This window comes from Salvelinus alpinus, chromosome 31 (assembly GCF_045679555.1).
Source record: "Salvelinus alpinus chromosome 31, SLU_Salpinus.1, whole genome shotgun sequence".
NCBI classification, from domain to species: domain Eukaryota; kingdom Metazoa; phylum Chordata; class Actinopteri; order Salmoniformes; family Salmonidae; genus Salvelinus; species Salvelinus alpinus.
This window is the reverse complement of record NC_092116.1, coordinates 19,178,046-19,196,970: the sequence shown is the minus strand read 5'-3', so window position 1 is coordinate 19,196,970 and position 18,925 is coordinate 19,178,046. Positions and strand designations below refer to the sequence as shown.

Genomic DNA, 18,925 nt, shown 5'->3' with positions numbered 1-18,925 from the left:
GTACTTCTCGGATTGAGAACATTAGGTGGGGCTGGTTCCAGTTCTTCCCATCCTGCTCGATGACCTTCCGCAGCATCTGTTTGAGCATTTTATTAAAGCGCTCGACGAGCCCATCTGTCTGCGGGTGAAAAACGGAGGTCCGGATCTGCTTGATCTGCAGGAGGGCACACAACTCTTTCATGAGGCGAGACATAAACTCCGTACCTTGGTCTGTCAAGATCTCATTCGGGATGCCCACCCGGCTAAAGAGGTGGAACAGCTCCCGGGCGATTCCCTTGGATACCGCCGCCCGTAGGGGAATGGCCTCGGGATACGTGGTGGCATAATCTACTATCACCAGGATGTACCGGTGTCCTCGTGCTGTTTTTACCAGGAGTCCCACTATGTCCATGGCGATGCGTTCAAAGGGCACTCCAATGATTGGTAGGGGGACCAATGGGCTTCGGAAGTGGGCTTTCGGAGCCGTGAGTTGACACTCCGGGCAGCTGCGACAGTAGACTTCCACGGCCCTCCTCATCCCGGGACAGTGGAACCGGGCGACAATCCATTCCCGGGTCTTCTCCATGCCCAGGTGGTCCCCCAACAGGTGGGTGTGGGGTAGCTGAAGAACGGTTCCCACGTACCATCGGGGCAGCCACAATACCTCTCGAAGTTCCCCCTGTTGGCGTGACACCTGATACAAAAGGTTATTCTTGATTTGGGAATGGGGGTATCGCCAGTCACTCACCCCCGGAAGTAGCTGTCCATCCACCGCTATCACTTGGGCTGCGGCGGCTTTCAAGTTTGGATCCTCCTACTGGGCCGTCCCGAATTGTCCCCTCAGTTGGCCTCCAGCGGGGGTCTCGACTGGCCCCTCGAAATCGAGGAGGGGGAGGATGGGCTCCTCCTCCAGGGGTTCTCCAGGTGGTTCGGGTTCCGGCGCCCCCTCCGACTCCGACTCCGGTGCCGTAAGACACATGCTGGTAAACCGGTTGCTTCCGGGCCGCACAGGCTATTGGTCGTCCCCGCTCTCTTCTTTGACCGGCACGTACCTTCTTCCTCACCTTGTGCCCCCATAGGGCCGCGGACAATCCCGTCCCACTAGGAAAGGTACCGGCAACTCTGGCACTGCACCCACCGTCATCTGGCAGCTCCCTTGTGGCATCACGATATTGGTCCATACAGTTGGATACTGCTTTGTGTCACCACGAACACAGGAAATGGACATCTCCCTACCCCTTTTGGTCTCCTGGTTCAGCAGGCTCGTGGTTACGAGCGTAACCATACTTCCAGAGTCCAATAGTGCTTCCGTGTCGTAATTAATGAATCATTCTTTACCTCACGTTAGTCTCATTCCAAATGTTGAAAGTTGTTGGTTATCTGTACGAACCCAGTCTTTACTATGAATCATCCATACATCAATTGTCTTAATCATTTATTTATTAACTAACTAAATAATCACAGAAATGTACAAACAACAATATATATGGTTACAAGGAAATGATAAGGGAAGTGGGTGTGGACTGAGAAGGCCGGGAAAGACAAGAGACACTACACAGTTGATAATTATAATAATTGAAATGCTAATCCTTTGCACATGAACTCTCACTCATTCGGGAATAATTGCAATCAATATATATACAGTGGGGAGAACAAGTATTTGATACACTGCCGATTTTGCAGGTTTTCCTACTTACAAAGCATGTAGAGGTCTGTAATTTTTATCATAGGTACACTTCAACTATGAGAGACGGAATCTAAAACAAAAATCCAGAAAATCACATTGTATGATTTTTAAGTAATTAATTTGCATTTTATTGCATGACATAAGTATTTGATACATCAGAAAAGCAGAACTTAATATTTGGTACAGAAACCTTTGTTTGCAATTACAGAGATCATACGTTTCCTGTAGTTCTTGACTAGGTTTGCACACACTGCAGCAGGGATTTTGGCCCACTCCTCCCTACAGATCTTCTCCAGATCCTTCAGGTTTCGGGGCTGTCGCTGGGCAATACGGAGTTTCAGCTCCCTCCAAAGATTTTCTATTGGGTTCAGGTCTGGAGACTGGCTAGGCCACTCCAGGACCTTGAGATGCTTCTTACGGAGCCACTCCTTAGTTGCCATGGCTGTGTGCTTCGTGTCGTTGTCATGCTGGAAGACCCAGCCACGACCCATCTTCAATGCTCTTACTGAGGGAAGGAGGTTGTTGGCCAAGATCTCGCGATACATGGCCCCATCCATCCTCCCCTCAATACGGTGCAGTCGTCCTGTCCCCTTTGCAGAAAAGCATCCCCAAAGAATGATGTTTCCACCTCCATGCTTCACGGTTGGGATGGTGTTCTTGGGGTTGTACTCATACTTCTTCTTCCTCCAAACACGGCGAGTGGAGTTAGACCAAAAAGCTATATTTTTGTCTCATCAGACCACATGACCTTCTCCCATTCCTCCTCTGGATCATCCAGATGGTCATTGGCAAACTTCAGACAGGCCTGGACATGCACTGGCTTAAGCAGGGGGACCTTGCGTGCGCTGCAGGATTTTAATCCATGACGGCGTAGTGTGTTACTAATGGTTTTCTTTGAGACTGTGGTCCCAGCTCTCTTCAGGTCATTGACCAGGTCCTGCCGTGTAGTTCTGGGCTGATCCCTCACCTTCCTCATGATCATTGATGCCCCACGAGGTGAAATCTTGCATGGAGCCCCAGACCGAGGGTGATTGACCGTCATCTTGAACTTCTTCCATTTTCTAATAATTGCGCCAACAGTTGTTTCCTTCTCACCAAGCTGCTTGCCTATTGTCCTGTAGCCCATCCCAGCCTTGTGCAGGTCTACAATTTTATCCCTGATGTCCTTACACAGCTCTCTGGTCTTGGCCATTGTGGAGAGGTTGGAGTCTGTTTGATTGAGTGTGTGGACAGGTGTCTTTTATACAGGTAACGAGTTCAAACAGGTGCAGTTAATACAGGTAATGAGTGGAGAACAGGAGGGCTTCTTAAAGAAAAACGAACAGGTCTGTGAGAGCCGGAATTCTTACTGGTTGGTAGGTGATCAAATACTTATGTCATGCAATAAAATGCAAATTAATTATTTAAAAATCATACAATGTGATTTTCTGGATTTTTGTTTTAGATTCCGTCTCTCACAGTTGAAGTGTACCTATGATAAAAATTACAGACCTCTACATGCTTTGTAAGTAGGAAAACCTGCAAAATCGGCAGTGTATCAAATACTTGTTCTCCCCACTGTATATTTACGCTCAGTGTGTCGTCATGATCTCTGTTGGAATCGCTCGTCTTTCTGTTGGAAAGTTCATCTGAACTTCTCTTTGCGTCCCTGGAGTCTTTCGTGGTTAGAATGGTTACTTCAGAGTCCCATTCAGAAATGTTCTTATAGAATAGATGTTTCGGCGGTTGTCGGTCTTCGCATTCAGTCAACATAAATTCTAGCTGCAGACTAGTAATTAGTATCGAAGATTTGCTCTTATTCTGTCGGTATCGATAGTCTCAGAGTTGAACCATTTCCACCAGTGTAGCCAATGCTCCACGTGGTTTGGTTAGGAATTCAGTTCCCGCTCAGCCCAGTCAAAACTGTTCGCTGCTCTGGCACCCCAATGGTGGAACAAACTCCCTCACGACGCCAGGTCAGCGGAGTCAATCACCACCTTCCGGAGACACCTGAAACCCCACCTCTTTAAGGAATACCTAGGATAGGATAAAGTAATCCCTCTACCCCCCCCCCCTTAAAAGAGTTAGATGCACTATTGTAAAGTGGTTGTTCCACTGGATATCATAAGGTGAATGCACCAATTTGTAAGTCGCTCTGGATAAGAGCGTCTGCTAAATGACTTAAATGTAAATTCAACAACCGAGGAATGCATGGTCTCTACTCAAACCTTAGCCCTCTCGGTAATCGAGGTACGCTTGGTCTCCAGTGGGCTTCTCCAGGTGGGGTTTGTATTCGGAACAGCAGAAAAGGGCTGTCCCATGACACCAGATCAATGTCTGTGCTCATGGGGCGGGCCAATGACTTAGTTCAATTTTAAAGGGAATTTGATTCTCTTACATTAAACAGTTTAAAATCACATTACATAATTTCACAAATAGTTTCATCTTTAGTCATTCATTTTATACAATAATTAGATGCAAATAATTAGACCTACCCCTTTTGGTCTCCTGGTTCAGCAGGCTCGTGGTTACGAGCGTAACCATACTTCCGGAGTCCAATAGTGCTTCCGTGTCGTGTCCGTCAACCTTCACCGGGACCATGGGTGCAGTTGATTCGGGGTGCGCCCAACAGGAGGTGACATAGTTCACGGCGTGACCCACCTCGTCGCCGGGGCTAGCTGATGGCATCGACTCCTCTCGAGCCGGGCTCCTTTGGTCTCCCTCTACCTGGGGTCATCGGGATTTCAGGTGTTTCAGGTGTCTCCGGAAGGTGGTGATTGACTCCGCTGACCTGGCGTCGTGAGGGAGTTTGTTCCACCATTGGGGTGCCAGAGCAGCGAACAGTTTTGACTGGGCTGAGCGGGAACTGAATTCCTAACCAAACCACGTGGAGCATTGGCTACACTGGTGGAAATGGTTCAACTCTGAGACTATCGATACCGACAGAATAAGAGCAAATCTTCGATACTAATTACTAGTCTGCAGCTAGAATTTATGTTGACTGAATGCGAAGACCGACAACCGCCGAAACATCTATTCTATAAGAACATTTCTGAATGGGACTCTGAAGTAACCATTCTAACCACGAAAGACTCCAGGGACGCAAAGAGAAGTTCAGATGAACTTTCCAACAGAAAGACGAGCGATTCCAACAGAGATCATGACGACACACTGAGCGTAAATATATATATATTGATTGCAATTATTCCCGAATGAGTGAGAGTTCATGTGCAAAGGATTAGCATTTCAATTATTATAATTATCAACTGTGTAGTGTCTCTTGTCTTTCCCGGCCTTCTCAGTCCACACCCACTTCCCTTATCATTTCCTTGTAACCATATATATTGTTGTTTGTAAATTTCTGTGATTTATTTAGTTAGTTAATAAATAAATGATTAAGACAATTGATGTATGGATGATTCATAGTAAAGACTGGGTTCGTACAGATAACCAACAACTTTCAACATTTGGAATGAGACTAACGTGAGGTAAAGAATGATTCATTAATTAGAAGACTAATTTGTCAGATATTAAAATATCTGAAAAGTTATATTAGGAAAATTAGAACTTTGTAATCTGAAGATTTTCCTCTGTGCCCGACTTCCTGGTTAATTACATTTACATGATTAGTTTAATCACATAATAATAATTACAGAGAATTGATTTGATATAATAAGTCTTCACTTTAATGATGCCAAAGACACGACACTAGACTATATATACAAACCATATACACACTCACTAGACTATATATACAACCATATATACACTCACTAGACTATATATACAAACCATATACACACTCACTAGACTATATATACAAACCATATACACACTCACTAGACTATATATACAACCATATACACACTCACTAGACTATATATACAAACCATATACACACTCACTAGACTATATATACAACCCATATACACACTCACTAGACTATATATACAACCATATACACACTCACTAGACTATATATACAACCATATACACACTCACTAGACTATATATACAAACCATATACACACTCACTAGAATATATATACCAACCATATACACACTCACTAGAATATATATACCAACCATATCCACACACATTCATATACACTGTTTACACACACACACACATAACACACACACGCATACTGACAAAACACAAACACACATACATACACATTACACACACAAACACACATATACTGTACACACACTATTTTATACTCATAATTTGCTGCTGCTACTCTGGTCTTTATTTTACTCTTGTTATTATCTGTCCTGATGCCTCGTCACTTTACCCTGCATTCATATCTAGCTCAAATACCCCTGCACATTGATCTGGTACTGGTACTCCCTGTATATATTCTTGTGTAAACTCTGCATTGTGGGGAAGGGCTCCTAAGCAAGCATTTCATTTGTATTCGGCGCATGTGATAAATAATATTTGATTTGATTCTATCTTAAACATTGTCCTCAATACTTATCCCCCAAAGCATCTCTGCCTGTCCTAAAAATATATCTTACCTCCCAAATGGCCTCCATTCCCTATGAAAGTGTGTTGCACAACATAGGGAATACGGTGCCATGTTCTTCACTCAACAGTGTACTGTAGTTTTACTTTGCTGAAGTATCCCCGTCCTCAGTAAGAAATGGTGCACTCCAGTTGACATCTCTAAGGGGGGCACTGTCTTTCTAAATTTACAGAAAAATCGAAGTGTGTCTGTCAAGAGAAAGCACATCCGGTATCTTTGTACTACAGCAGAGTAGTACAACATCTTACATGTGAACCAAATGGCACCCTATTCCCTATGTAGTGCACTACTTTTGGCCATGGCCCATAAGGTTTTGATCAAAAGCTGTGCACTTTAATAGGGAATAGGGTGCCATTTGGGACGCGAGCCCTAACTCAGGCCACGACCTCTGTTTGCAGCCTCAGCAGAGATCTGCCATTAAAAACTAAAAGCTCATTCTCGAGATAACATGACACAGTCTACATTTGGGATGAGGAACCCTCTGTTATTGACACACGCACACACACACGCGTATGCCAATTATTCAGGCTATTCCTTCCTATGTAATTAAACTTTGATTTTATTTATTAATAATCCCTACAGTGGATGCTGTTGTTTCTATCTGTATACTGCTTCACAGGGACCAGGCCTATATCTGTTAAGGGCAGAGACCTCAGTTCCAGCTCTGATGTTTAGATTCATAATACAACAACATGTAATAAATAGCAGCATCGTGATGAGAAAGAGATGCATCTTGAATCTGCAACAATCAACCCTAAAACAACAATAACCTACTCCTTCAGACTCTTCCAGCACTGACAGCACTATGGTGACTACTTTAAAGAGATCCTTCAGCTATTTTTTAGCTTTTACTGTTGAAAAGTGATATCGCAAGTATAAATACAGTAAAGTACACACACACTAAAGGGTAAAAAAAAATATATATATACACAACTGCAAACTTTAAAGAGCAGGGCATTCAAGGAATAGGTCTGATGGGAATCCGTGATGTCATCGGCTACCACCCATAGAGAAGCTATAGAGAACAAAAGAGGAAAGGCCCACCCCCGACTTGTGCTATGTCATGACACACCTGGACCACCTATTGAGAGATGTCCTTTTGTTCAGTAAATCAGGTGTTAAAGTAGGTGAAAACGAAACTGGAGTGCCACTTTAAAAGTGGTTGGACAGGACTTATGTTGTCTCTGGGAGAGGTGAGGTTTATGTGAGAATGGGCTGCAGTTGTTTGGGTAGACTACATTGAAATAGAACGTCATTGTAAGCGTCATTACTTTACAAACAGACCCACAAAGACAATGACACAAATATAACAGAAAATTAAAATGAATATACCATCTACTATATATATATATATATATTAACTCAGCAAAAAAAGAAACATCCTCTCACTGTCAACTCTGCTTATTTTCAGCTGCCTTAACATGTGTAAATATTTGTATGAACGTAACAAGATTCAACAACTGAGACATAAACTGAACAAGTTCCACAGACATGTGACTAACAGAAATGGAACAATGTGTTCCTGAACAAAGGAGGGGGGGGGGTCAAAATCAAAGTAAGTCAGTATCTGGTGTGGCCACCAGCTGCATTAAGTACTGCAGTGCATCTCCTCCTCATAGACTGCACCAGATTTGCCAGTTCTTGCTGTGAGATGTTACCCCACTCTTCCACCAAGGCACCTGCAAGTTCCCGGATATTTCTGGGGGGAATGGCCCTAGCCCTCACCCTCCGATCCAACAGGTCCCAGACGTGCTCAATGGGGTTGAGATCCGGGCTCTTCGATGTACATGGCAGAACACTGACATTCCTGTCTCGCAGGTAATCACGCACAGACTGAGCAGTATGACTGGTGGCATTGTCATGCTGGATGACAATGCCAGGATGTCTTCCCTGTAACGCACAGCATTGAGATTGCCTGCAATGACAACAAGCTCAGTCCGATGCTGCTGTGACACACCGCCCCAGACCATGAAGGACCCTTCACCTCCAAATCGATCCCACTCCAGAGTACAGGCCTCGGTGTAACGCTCATTCCTTCGACGATAAACGCGACTCCGACCATCACTCCTGGTGAGACAAAACCGCGACTCGTCAGTGAAGAGCACTTTTTTGCCAGTCCTGTCTGGTCCAGCGACGGTGGGTTTCTGCCCATAGGTGACGTTGTTGCCGGTGATGTCTGGTGAGGACCTGCCTTACAACAGGCCTATAAGCCCTCAGTCCAGCCTCTTTCAGCCTATTGCGGAAAGTCTGAGCCCTGATGGAGAGATTGTGCGTTCCTGGTGTAACTTGAGCAGTTGTTGTTGCCATCCTGTACCTGTGATGTTCAGATGTACCGATCCTGTACAGTTGTTGTTACACGTGGTCTGCCACTGCGAGGATGATCAGCTGCCCGTCCTGTCTCCCTGTAGCGATGTCTTAAGCGCATCATAGTACGGACATTGCAATTTATTGCCCTGGCCACATTTGCTGTCCTCATGCCTCCTTGCAGCATGCCTAAGGCACGTTCACGCAGATGAGTAGGGACCCTGGGCATCTTTCTTTTGTTTTTTTTCAGTGGAAAGGCCTCTTTAGTGTCCTAAGTTTTCATAACTGTGACCTTAATTGCCTATCGTCTGTAAATTGTTAGTGTCTTAATGACCGTTCCGCAGATGCATGTTCATTAATTGTTTATTTATTCATTGAACAAGCATGGGAAACAGTGTTTAAACCCTTTACAATGAAGATCTGTGAAGTTATTTAGATTCTTACGAATTATCTTTGAAAGACAGGGTTCTGAAAAGGGGACGTTTCTTTTTTTGCTGAGTTTATTTTTATATATATATATACACATACATACAGCATAAATTATTGTAATATGTATATCTATTTCTAATAATATTTATTAACTGGGTGGTTCGAGCCCTGAATGCTGATTGGCTGATAGACGTGGTATATCAGACCATATACCAAGGGTATGACAAAACATTTATTTTTACTGCTCTAATTACATTGGTACCCAGTTTATAATAGCAATAAGGCACTTCAGGTGTTTGTGATATATAGCCAATATACCACGGCTAAGGGCTGTGTCCATGCACTCCGCGTTGCGTTGTGCAGAAAAACTGCCCTTAGCCATGGTATATTGGCCATATACCACACCCCCTCATGCCTTATTGCTTAAATATATCTATAGGATTTTAGATTCCTATCAGAAATGTGTGGCTATTATGTGTCACAATGTCATTTTGACTAATCATTGACTTCCCCTCCCTGGGCACCTGAAGACACAGTGGACCCCCAGGCCCCTTAGAGCTGTCTGTCGCCATGGATACGTGGTCCCCCAGTCTTCTAGATCTATCTGTAGCTGTGGATATGTGGCCCCTCAGGCTTCTAGATCTGTCTGTCGCTGTGGATACATGGCCCTCCAGACTTCTATCTCTGTCTGTCGCTGTGGATACATTGGCCCCCCCAGGCATCTCGATCTATCTGTCGCTGTGGATACATGGCCCTCCAGACTTCTAGCTCTGTCTGTCGCTGTGGATACGTGGCCCCCCAGGCTTCTAGATCAGTCTGGCACCCTGACCTTTGTTACGGTAATTACAGCATGGCGATAAAGGTGAAATTGTCACATAATATCCTTGCTGTCTGATGTCATTAGTAGAGGACATTATCACAGTAAAAGCACTGTGGAGCCCCACTGGTGTAGGGTGATGTTGCCCTCCTAGGTACACATCTACAATCAGCTTCTCCATTAGTGGGGGAAATGCAAAACTGACCCAGGATCAGCATAAAAGGTGGAAATGTAGAAATAGTGTAGTGAGTGGCAGGTGCAACCTCTTTTGCTCCTCTTTGTATGTTTTGTCATCTTTGTAAAGACATTCCACACATTATTAACCATATTTATGTTCTCAAAGAAAACAACATAGGCAACAATGGCTGGCCTAGATGTAAAAAATATATACCTATTTCTAAATGATTCATGTTTCTACAAATTTGTGGCGGACAAAAGTGCCATTAGAGAAAATGTTCGAGGTTGTCCATAGTCAATTTCCAGAAGTTCTATGAAATTCTTTAGTTTTACATTTTTGCGATTGCTGCAAGATAGAGAGAAATATTGTCGGTCTTTTTAAGATGTTTTTCTGTAAGTTGTCAAATGATTTATTTGTAAATATGTGTTTATTTATTTAAATATTAAGAATGTATACAGAAAAAAATACTTCAATCAATAAGTTGAAATAAACGAATTAAGAATAAGAACAACACAAACGTTTATTCAGATAGGCCTGTATCTTCACCAGGCTATCACAAATTATTGCGTTATTGCACAATACAAAATATGAATTAATTACAATTCTGAACTTGATTGATTTCTCATGATCACAATGCGTATGTAACACAAAGTAATTTTATGCAATAAAACGAATATTTGAAATAAGAGCAAATAGGTTATTTTAGCGGTTCCTGCATGCATGGTGTCATGGAGTAGTGTACTGTCATTGCCTCATTCATTTTATTATTCATTGTAATTTCTCAGAATTTCCGCAAAATATTTTGTCAGAAGTGGGATTCGAACCCACGCCTCCAGAGGAGACTGCGACCTGAACGCAGCGCCTTAGACCGCTCGGCCATCCTGACATGAGTAAAAAACGGGAAATGTTGCAATAAAGACATTTGTGATGCATTCGTATGATCAATTGAACTATTTCGTAAGTCACTTTGAGAGTAAGAATATCGGCTCTTTTGTACAAAACCTATTTTACTGTTTTATGAGTGTATAAATGTATAGGGAATTATTAGCAGTCAGGACCTAACGATTTCACAGCCGACCAACTTCTATTGGAATCAGATGTGTTTGTACTGGGATAAAACAAAAACGTGCAGAGTAAATTAATGAGCACAATGATAACTCTTTAAATGAGCAATCAGCGGTTGCTACATTCATTTTTGGACTTAATAAATGAAGGATCTGTACCCACTTTCTTGGAGAATATAAATGCCTCATTCCACTGTGCAAAAACTGGTTGAGGCAACGTTCTTTCTACCCCCTTTCAACCCACAAAATCTATGTGATGACATGGAAAACGGATTGGATTTGCAAAAAGTCATCAATGTAAAGGCCTTTCCTCTTAATTTCATCCAATGTATAACCTAAATCTAATAACATGGTGCAGTTGTTTGGTGAATTCACATTAGTTGACAGCTCAACCAAATGTAAATCAAAACTAGACATTGAACTGCTGTTTGTGCCCAGTGGTTCTTTAAGTTCAACTGTCATACCCATCAAAATATAAGCTGCTTTTACTCTGAGATTTGAAAACAATGTAACTGAAACAAACATGGTTAAAAATATCATGTTGACATCTTGGATGGTTTGAGTGGTTACATTTCTCACTCAATCAGCTTTTTATCAAAACAGGGGCGGGGAGGAGAAACAATATACTTTGTTATAGTTGCTACTGCTGATTGCCACTTTAATGTGCTGTTATAATAAGTAATTGATGCTTATGGCTCAGGGAGGAGATGTAGGACACTGAAAATAAACTCATTTTCATGTTCTATTTATATTATAGGCCTCCGTTTGGTAACATTTTATAAAACAATTATAATAATAATATAAATATATATATACAGTGGGGCAAAAAAGTATTTAGTCAGCCACCAATTGTGCAAGTTCTCCCACTTAAAAAGATGAGAGAGGCCTGTAATTTTCATCATAGGTACACTTCAACTATGACAGACAAAATGAGAAGAAGAAAAAATCCAGAAAATCACATTGTAGGATTTTTAATGAATTTATTTGCAAATATATATATATATACACATCCAGGCCTACCATGTCCTGATTTTGACCTGACTCAATGGATAAACCCATAGGGACTCTGCATCAGGGAGGAGAAGTTAAGTTGTTTATCATTACCATCACGTCTTGTCTGGGGCAGCTAGCTAATTCTTAAAGGGATAGTTGAGCCATTTAATGCTTATTTAGACATGTATTTCCTGAATTTTGTTTTAGTCAATAAGCACAGGGTTTCCCAAACAGAGAGAGAGAGAGAGAGGAATGGGGCCAGGGCAGTACAGCCACCGAGCAGCAGCATCTGTGTGTTGATAGTCAGTGGGATTTTAACTGAGATAATACAGAGCTCACTGGGTTTAGGAGATGATGATCTGATGCCTTGCGTCGATTGAGGACACACACTCAGCCCGGCATCTGGCATCTGTGTCTGTGTGTGTTTACAAGTTGTTGTTTGTGGCTCTGTTTGGAGACAGCAGGCTGTGGAAAGACTACGGCACAAGGCGAGGTTCTGCTGGTGCCGACTGTAGCTGGCTGGCGTATCGTACTGTAGCCATGGTACTCGGACTAATGCCCCAGATAAATGCAGGTTTGGTTGGGGGGAGTAGATCAATATATATTACATAGCACTCACAAACACTCTGTCAGTCAGTTTATATTCAGTCTGTTGACCATTAATAATTATGCATCACGTGAACATGGATAAACACACATATCGGAACACACACACACACTCATAAACACACACACACACACACACACACACACACTCATAAACACACACACACACACACACACACATAAACACAAACACACACAAAAACAAACACACAATCATACAGTTCTTCACCTGCCCTGCCTCTCTCAGCAGCATGACTATGTGATAGGATTATCCCTTCTCTTGGCAGGACCACAGCTGCAGCTGACTGAGAGTCTACACTGCAGAGGGCACCCAAAGGTCAACGGGGTCACAACCCCACAGGGCAGACAGAGCACAAGACAACCGACTGGAGTAAGGGGGAAGAGAGAGGAGGAGGGGGAAAGCGACTTGGAGGAGGAGAGGAAGAGAGGGGGGGGGGGAGTGGAGGGCGGCATTGCTCGGTCAGACCTAAAGATAGTGCAGGAGAGAGGTTTGGTACGGATGAGAAGAGGATGAGACAAGGACAAGATAAATAGAGGCTGATGCTGTGAACCAGCTTTTAAAATGATGGTACTGAGAATACAGTAGAGGAAGAGAGACAGAGAGAGACAGACGGACGGAGACAGACAGACAGACAGACAGACAGACAGACAGACAGACAGACAGACAGACAGACAGACAGACAGACAGACAGACAGACAGACAGACAGACAGACAGAGAGAGAGAGAGAGAGAGAGAGAGAGAGAGAGAGAGAGAGAGAGAGAGAGAGAGAGAGAGAGAGATAATTAAATGTGGCAGAGCAGCCTTGTAGATACCACTGAACCCTCGGTGACTCTGCTGTGCTGTGAAAACAAAACCAAACCAGAATGATGCCACGAGTCCCGATTTCTAAGCAGACTCATCCCTCCCTCTCTTTCTATTTCTGCATCTTTTTTTGTTGTGTACAAACATAATTAAATGTAACATTTTGGAACCAAACAGATCGAGCATATCACTTCCATTTTTTACAGACACTCTTTTCCAGAGCAATTAGGGTTAAATGCATTGCTCAAGAGCACATCGACATATTATTTACCCAGTCGGCCAGGGGATTAGAACCAGCAACCTTTCAGTTACTGATCCAATGCACATACATGTTAAGCTACCTCCAAACATTTGCATTATGGTACACTGTCCTTCTGGCTAGACGATTTTTGGCTAGACGGTACACTGTCCTTCTCTCAGCACGTATCAAAGCTGCAGGCTAAGCTTAAATCTAGACTTGGTTTCCTCTATCGTAATCGCTCCTTTTTCACTCCAGCTCCCAAACTAACCCTGATTCAGATGACCATCCTACCCATGCTAGATTACGGAGACATAATTTATAGATCGGCAGGTAAGGGTGCTCTCGAGCAGCGAGATGTTCTTTACCATTCGGCCATCAGATTAGCCACCAATGCTCCTTATAGGACACATCACTGCACTCTATACTCATCTGTAAACTAGTCATCTCTGTATACCTGTTGCAAGACCCACTGGTTGATGCTTATTTATAAAACCCTCTTAGGCCTCACTCCCTCCTATCTGAGATATCTACTGCAGCCCTCATCCTCCACATACAACACTTGTTCTGCCAGTCACATTCTGTTAAAGGTCTCCAAAGCACACACATCCCTGGGTCGCTCCTCTTTTCAGTTCGCTGCAGCTAGCGACTGGAACGAGCTGCAACAATCACTCAAACTGGAGAGTTTTATCTCAATCTCTTCATTCAAAGACTCAATCATGGACACTCTTACTGACAGTTGTGGCTGCTTTGCGTGATGTACTGTTGTCTCTACCTTCTTGCTCTTTGTGCTGTTGTCTGTGCCCAATAATGTTTGTACCATGTTTTGTGCTACTACCATGTTGTGTTGCTACCATGCTGTGTTGTCATGTGTTGCTGCCTTGCTATGTTGTTGTCTTAGGTCTCTCTTTATGTAGTGTTGTCTTTCTTGTCGTGATGTGTGTTTTGTCATATATATATAAATTTTAATCCCAGCCCCCGTCCTCGCAGCAGACCTTTTGCCTTTTGGTAGGCCGTCATTGTAAATAAGAATTTGTTCTTAACTGACTTGCCTAGTTAAATAAAGGTTAAATAAAAATAAATAAATACATTTGGATAGTGGATTTCGATACGATGTGATATTGGTATGATAAAAAATTGAGCCGTTGCAATACATGCACACACAAACAAATAAGAAAGAACACATCTGTACAGTATGGAATTCTACAACTGTTCTAGAACTGACAACTTGTCTGCTGCATTTTGTTCCCTGTCCACTGCTAGGCGAGAGTACAGAGACTTCGGTCCTACTGCTGGAAGGCCTGTAGGTGGCGATCTAACTCTATGTTCTGCCACCTGTTGCATTCCCTGCACTTCTCCAGTAGAGACCACAAGTAGACTGTCAACCAGCAGAGTGCCAGCCAGGACACTGTTGCCAAAGAGTCAAAGGCATTGAGTTCATTGAAACTGAGGGGCCACAGGACTACAAATAAATAGGCTATAGAATATATTGTTTGTTTTGGACATTTAATTAAATATATTAATTCATTCATTAAAAGATATCGAATTAGGCAACCTGTGTCCCTTAAAACAAATAAGGTGCATCACATGACGCTTCAGATTATATTTGGTGTTGTGTTCAATTCCATTATTTTCACTCAATTTCGTTCCCATTTAATAAATAGATCGAATTTTAACATAATAATAATTTAATATAAATGTACATTCCAAGTCGAGTTCAATTACTCTGAATGATTTGGAACTGAAATTAAATGTACCTATTTGTTATTTTAATGTTGGCTTTTATATTTATCTCTACCAGACTGTTAAAAATTATGCAATTAAATTTGATTCATTTGAGCAAAACATTTCAGGTAAGTGAAAAGGTGACAAACATTAATGATTAGAAGTGTGTGTGTGTGTGTGTGTGTGTGTGTGTGTGTGTGTGTGTGTGTGTGTGTGTGTGTGTGTGTGTGTGTGTGTGTGTGTGTGTGTGTGTGTGTGTGTGTGTGTGTGTGTGTGTGTGTGTGTGTGTGTGTGTGTGTGTGTGTGAATTGAGAATGAAAATGATGCTGCTGTGTGTGTGTGCACATGACTATCTAAAAGAAACGAATAGCAGCACAAAGAGGTCATCTGTAGTCTAGAAAACTCAATCAGAATCCGCAGACAGACAAACAATGCCATTCAGCCAGTCAGAGCCTTACTGGCCAAACTAGGTGACATCACACACCGCGGTACATCATCATCATCACCATTCTCACCACTGTCTCATGATGATGAGGTCACAGAAGATACTGTCTGCCTGCTGGAGCCGACTGGCACACTGTGGCACAGACCCGTAATGGATGGTCACTGTCTCAGCGTGGAGCCAGAATGGTGGCAGAGGAAGCAGTCGTCTGGGCAGGCACAAAGTGACATAGTTAGCAACCGCCAGCCAGACATCCCTGGCACAACTGTGGACAAAGAGAACAGACTGGGAAGACTGGTTGAATAAAGGCAACCTGGTCCCAGATGTGTTAGTGGTGCCTGTCTTGGTCAATCCTATGGTCACTGTTTGGCCTGGTAGTTTTCCTTCCTGAATGTATTGAAATGAAATGAGCCGAACCTTGATATAGAAACCGGCTGGGATGGACTTGGAGGAGACTGGTTGGGTAATATGAGAGGACTATTCGTTTATTTTACAGTAAAGAAAAGTATGTATTTACCTGGTAAATTATAAAGCATCAATTATCAGTTTTTCATCCAACCTTTGTATGCAGTAAAGTACATGTCGAATAAAACATGTCACGACAGGCCCGATGGAAACTGACAATCTGTCAGTACATTTTCCAAATGTCGACAAAACAAAATATGCTCGACAAGGTGGGATCTTTTTGTGTCTGTAAAATTAATTATGCAAGAAATGTCAGTGGAAATGCTTTTATGCGCAAATATTGATTTAATAACCATCATATCGAAGTAAACTGGAGTCACGCGATGACATGTTGTGTGGTCCTCCCACTACAACTCGCAGGGAAAGCATGCAGTTTAATAGGCTACGGATGAAATAAGTAACTTCACAGTGCACTGGGATGAGCTCGAAGCTCCTTTCCAATAAATATCGAATGGTCCTATTCTGGTGACATGATCATCGATGCTTGGCTGCCGTTTCACAAATAAAAATAATCTCACTCTTTTGTCCATAATAATCTCTTCATGTTGGCTATACCAGCACTGTATCTGCCAGCTGTTGGCTAGAGCTCAAGTGCCAATACCAGAGTGGGCACACTCGCTATATAACGCAACATGTTTTTGGAGAAAACCATCAGTAGAGTTGAAAATGCGATAGAAACCCAATTAACATGTATTGTTTATTCAGTAGATGGTCATTTAAACACAAAAGGTATTTTATGTGCACTAGGGTTGTCCCGATACATGATTAAATCGAATATCGTGACATTTGACATTGACAATATATTGTGAAGTGCAAGACTATACTTTATTTACCCCCAAGCCATAAGACTCCTGAACTTCTAGTCAAATGGCTACCCAGACTATTTGCAGTGCCCCCCGACCCTCATCCCTCTCACCCCCTCTTTACACCACTGCTACTCTCTGTTGTCATCTATGCATAGTCACTTTAATAACTCTACCTACATGTACATACTACCGCAAATAACCGGTGCCCCCGCACATTGACTCTGTATCCGTACCCCCCTGTATATAGTCTCGCTATTGTTATTTCACTGCTGCTCTTTAGTTACTTGTTACTTTTATTTCTTATTCTTATCTGTATTTTTTTTAAACTGCATTGTTGTTTAGGGGCTCGTAAGTAAGCATTTCACTGTAACACACCTTGGGTCAAATATTCGACTCTGTAGCTGTGTATTTTATCGACCTGTTGTATTCAGCGCACTTTAATGTATTTTTATTTCACCTTTATTTAACCAGGTAGGCCAGTTGAGAACAGGTTCTCATTTACAATGTGACTAATACAATTTGTTTTGATTTCACCTTTATTTAACCAGGTAGGCCAGTTGAGAACAGGTTCTCATTTACAATGTGACTAATACAATTTGATTTGATTTGATGTATTTGAACTTTACCAATCAAAACTGTGCAGCGTCATCAGTTAGACTGTATCAAGATGTTGAAAATGAAGTCTAAATTCATTAACTAAGCCTTATGTTTTGCCATAATAAGATTATTTAATGAGAATGTGACTATAATACCATAAATAAGCACAACAATTGCAGTCTGGAATAATCTAGTCATTAAAGGCACAAAACGATTATATCTGGTATTGTAATATTCTGAGTAGCATATTGTCGAAGAGTTCTCCCCAAATATCGGCCAACCATAATGAGCACCACGTCATCACGCACAGCCTTTTATCTGCAACAAGTACATTTGATGGAAACATCTCTGGTGGGAAAATGCTCATCTTGTTTTCATGTGGCTTTTAGAATATTTGCATGGAAATCTGTTGCCAATTGGATGGAAATCTAACTAGTGAGGACTTTCTTATACTTACTTCAAATAATTGTAACTACAACTACCTGGAACCAAATGGTGCTTGTTGCAAAGAGTCCCAAAAACACAATGAAGTAATTCATAGGTTATTACTTTGTAATTACCATCTTACCATGTAGGTTCCAAGGAAATATTAGGTCATTTCCGCAAAATAAAGTGGTACCATGAGTGGGCATGCCATGGTGTACGCAACATGCGTTCTCAATTGAGGCTTAGGCAACGCCTGCCAGCAACTGATCCTATAGGTCAGATAAATGGTATTATGTACACGCACGTACACACACACACGCACACCCGTAGGAGGATGATGGGTGGGTGACATGGTCAAAAGTTCAACTGAGAGAGGCAGAGATCTTAATCAAGGGCATGTCTCTCTAAAGCTGGATTACACCACGAGTAATACTATAATGCTCTCTGTCTTTCTCTCTCTCTCTGTTTTTATCTCACTCTCTCTTTCTCTAAGTCATTCTCTCTCTCTCTGTATTTCTCTCTCTCTCTGTGTTTCTCTCTCTTTCTCACTCTCTGTCTTTATCTCTCTGTCTTTCTATCTCTCTCTATGCCTCTCTCTCTCTCTGTCTCTATTTCTCTCTCTCCCTCTATCTTGCCCTTTCTCTAACTCTCTTGCCCTGTCTGTAACCTTCACCCCCTCCTGCCTCTCCCTCCATCTCTTACTTGTTAGATCACAAACCCCAAGAGAACCAAACGTTAGCTAGCGATGACGTAATAGCAACATGTCCGCTTGCTTCACTGTCTATCACATCACTAGATAAATGTCCATCTACTGAGATCACAGAAGTTTCGCCT

At 42.4% G+C, this 18,925-nt stretch overlaps 1 non-coding gene across 1 annotated transcript; it reads right to left on the bottom strand.

Annotated features, from left to right (window-relative positions):
* Positions 1-10,708: 10,708 nt before the first annotated feature.
* trnal-cag (transfer RNA leucine (anticodon CAG)) lies at positions 10,709-10,791 on the bottom strand. The gene has a single exon. It is a non-coding gene; the product is annotated as a tRNA-Leu (tRNA).
* Between the last annotated feature and the right edge of the window lie 8,134 nt (positions 10,792-18,925).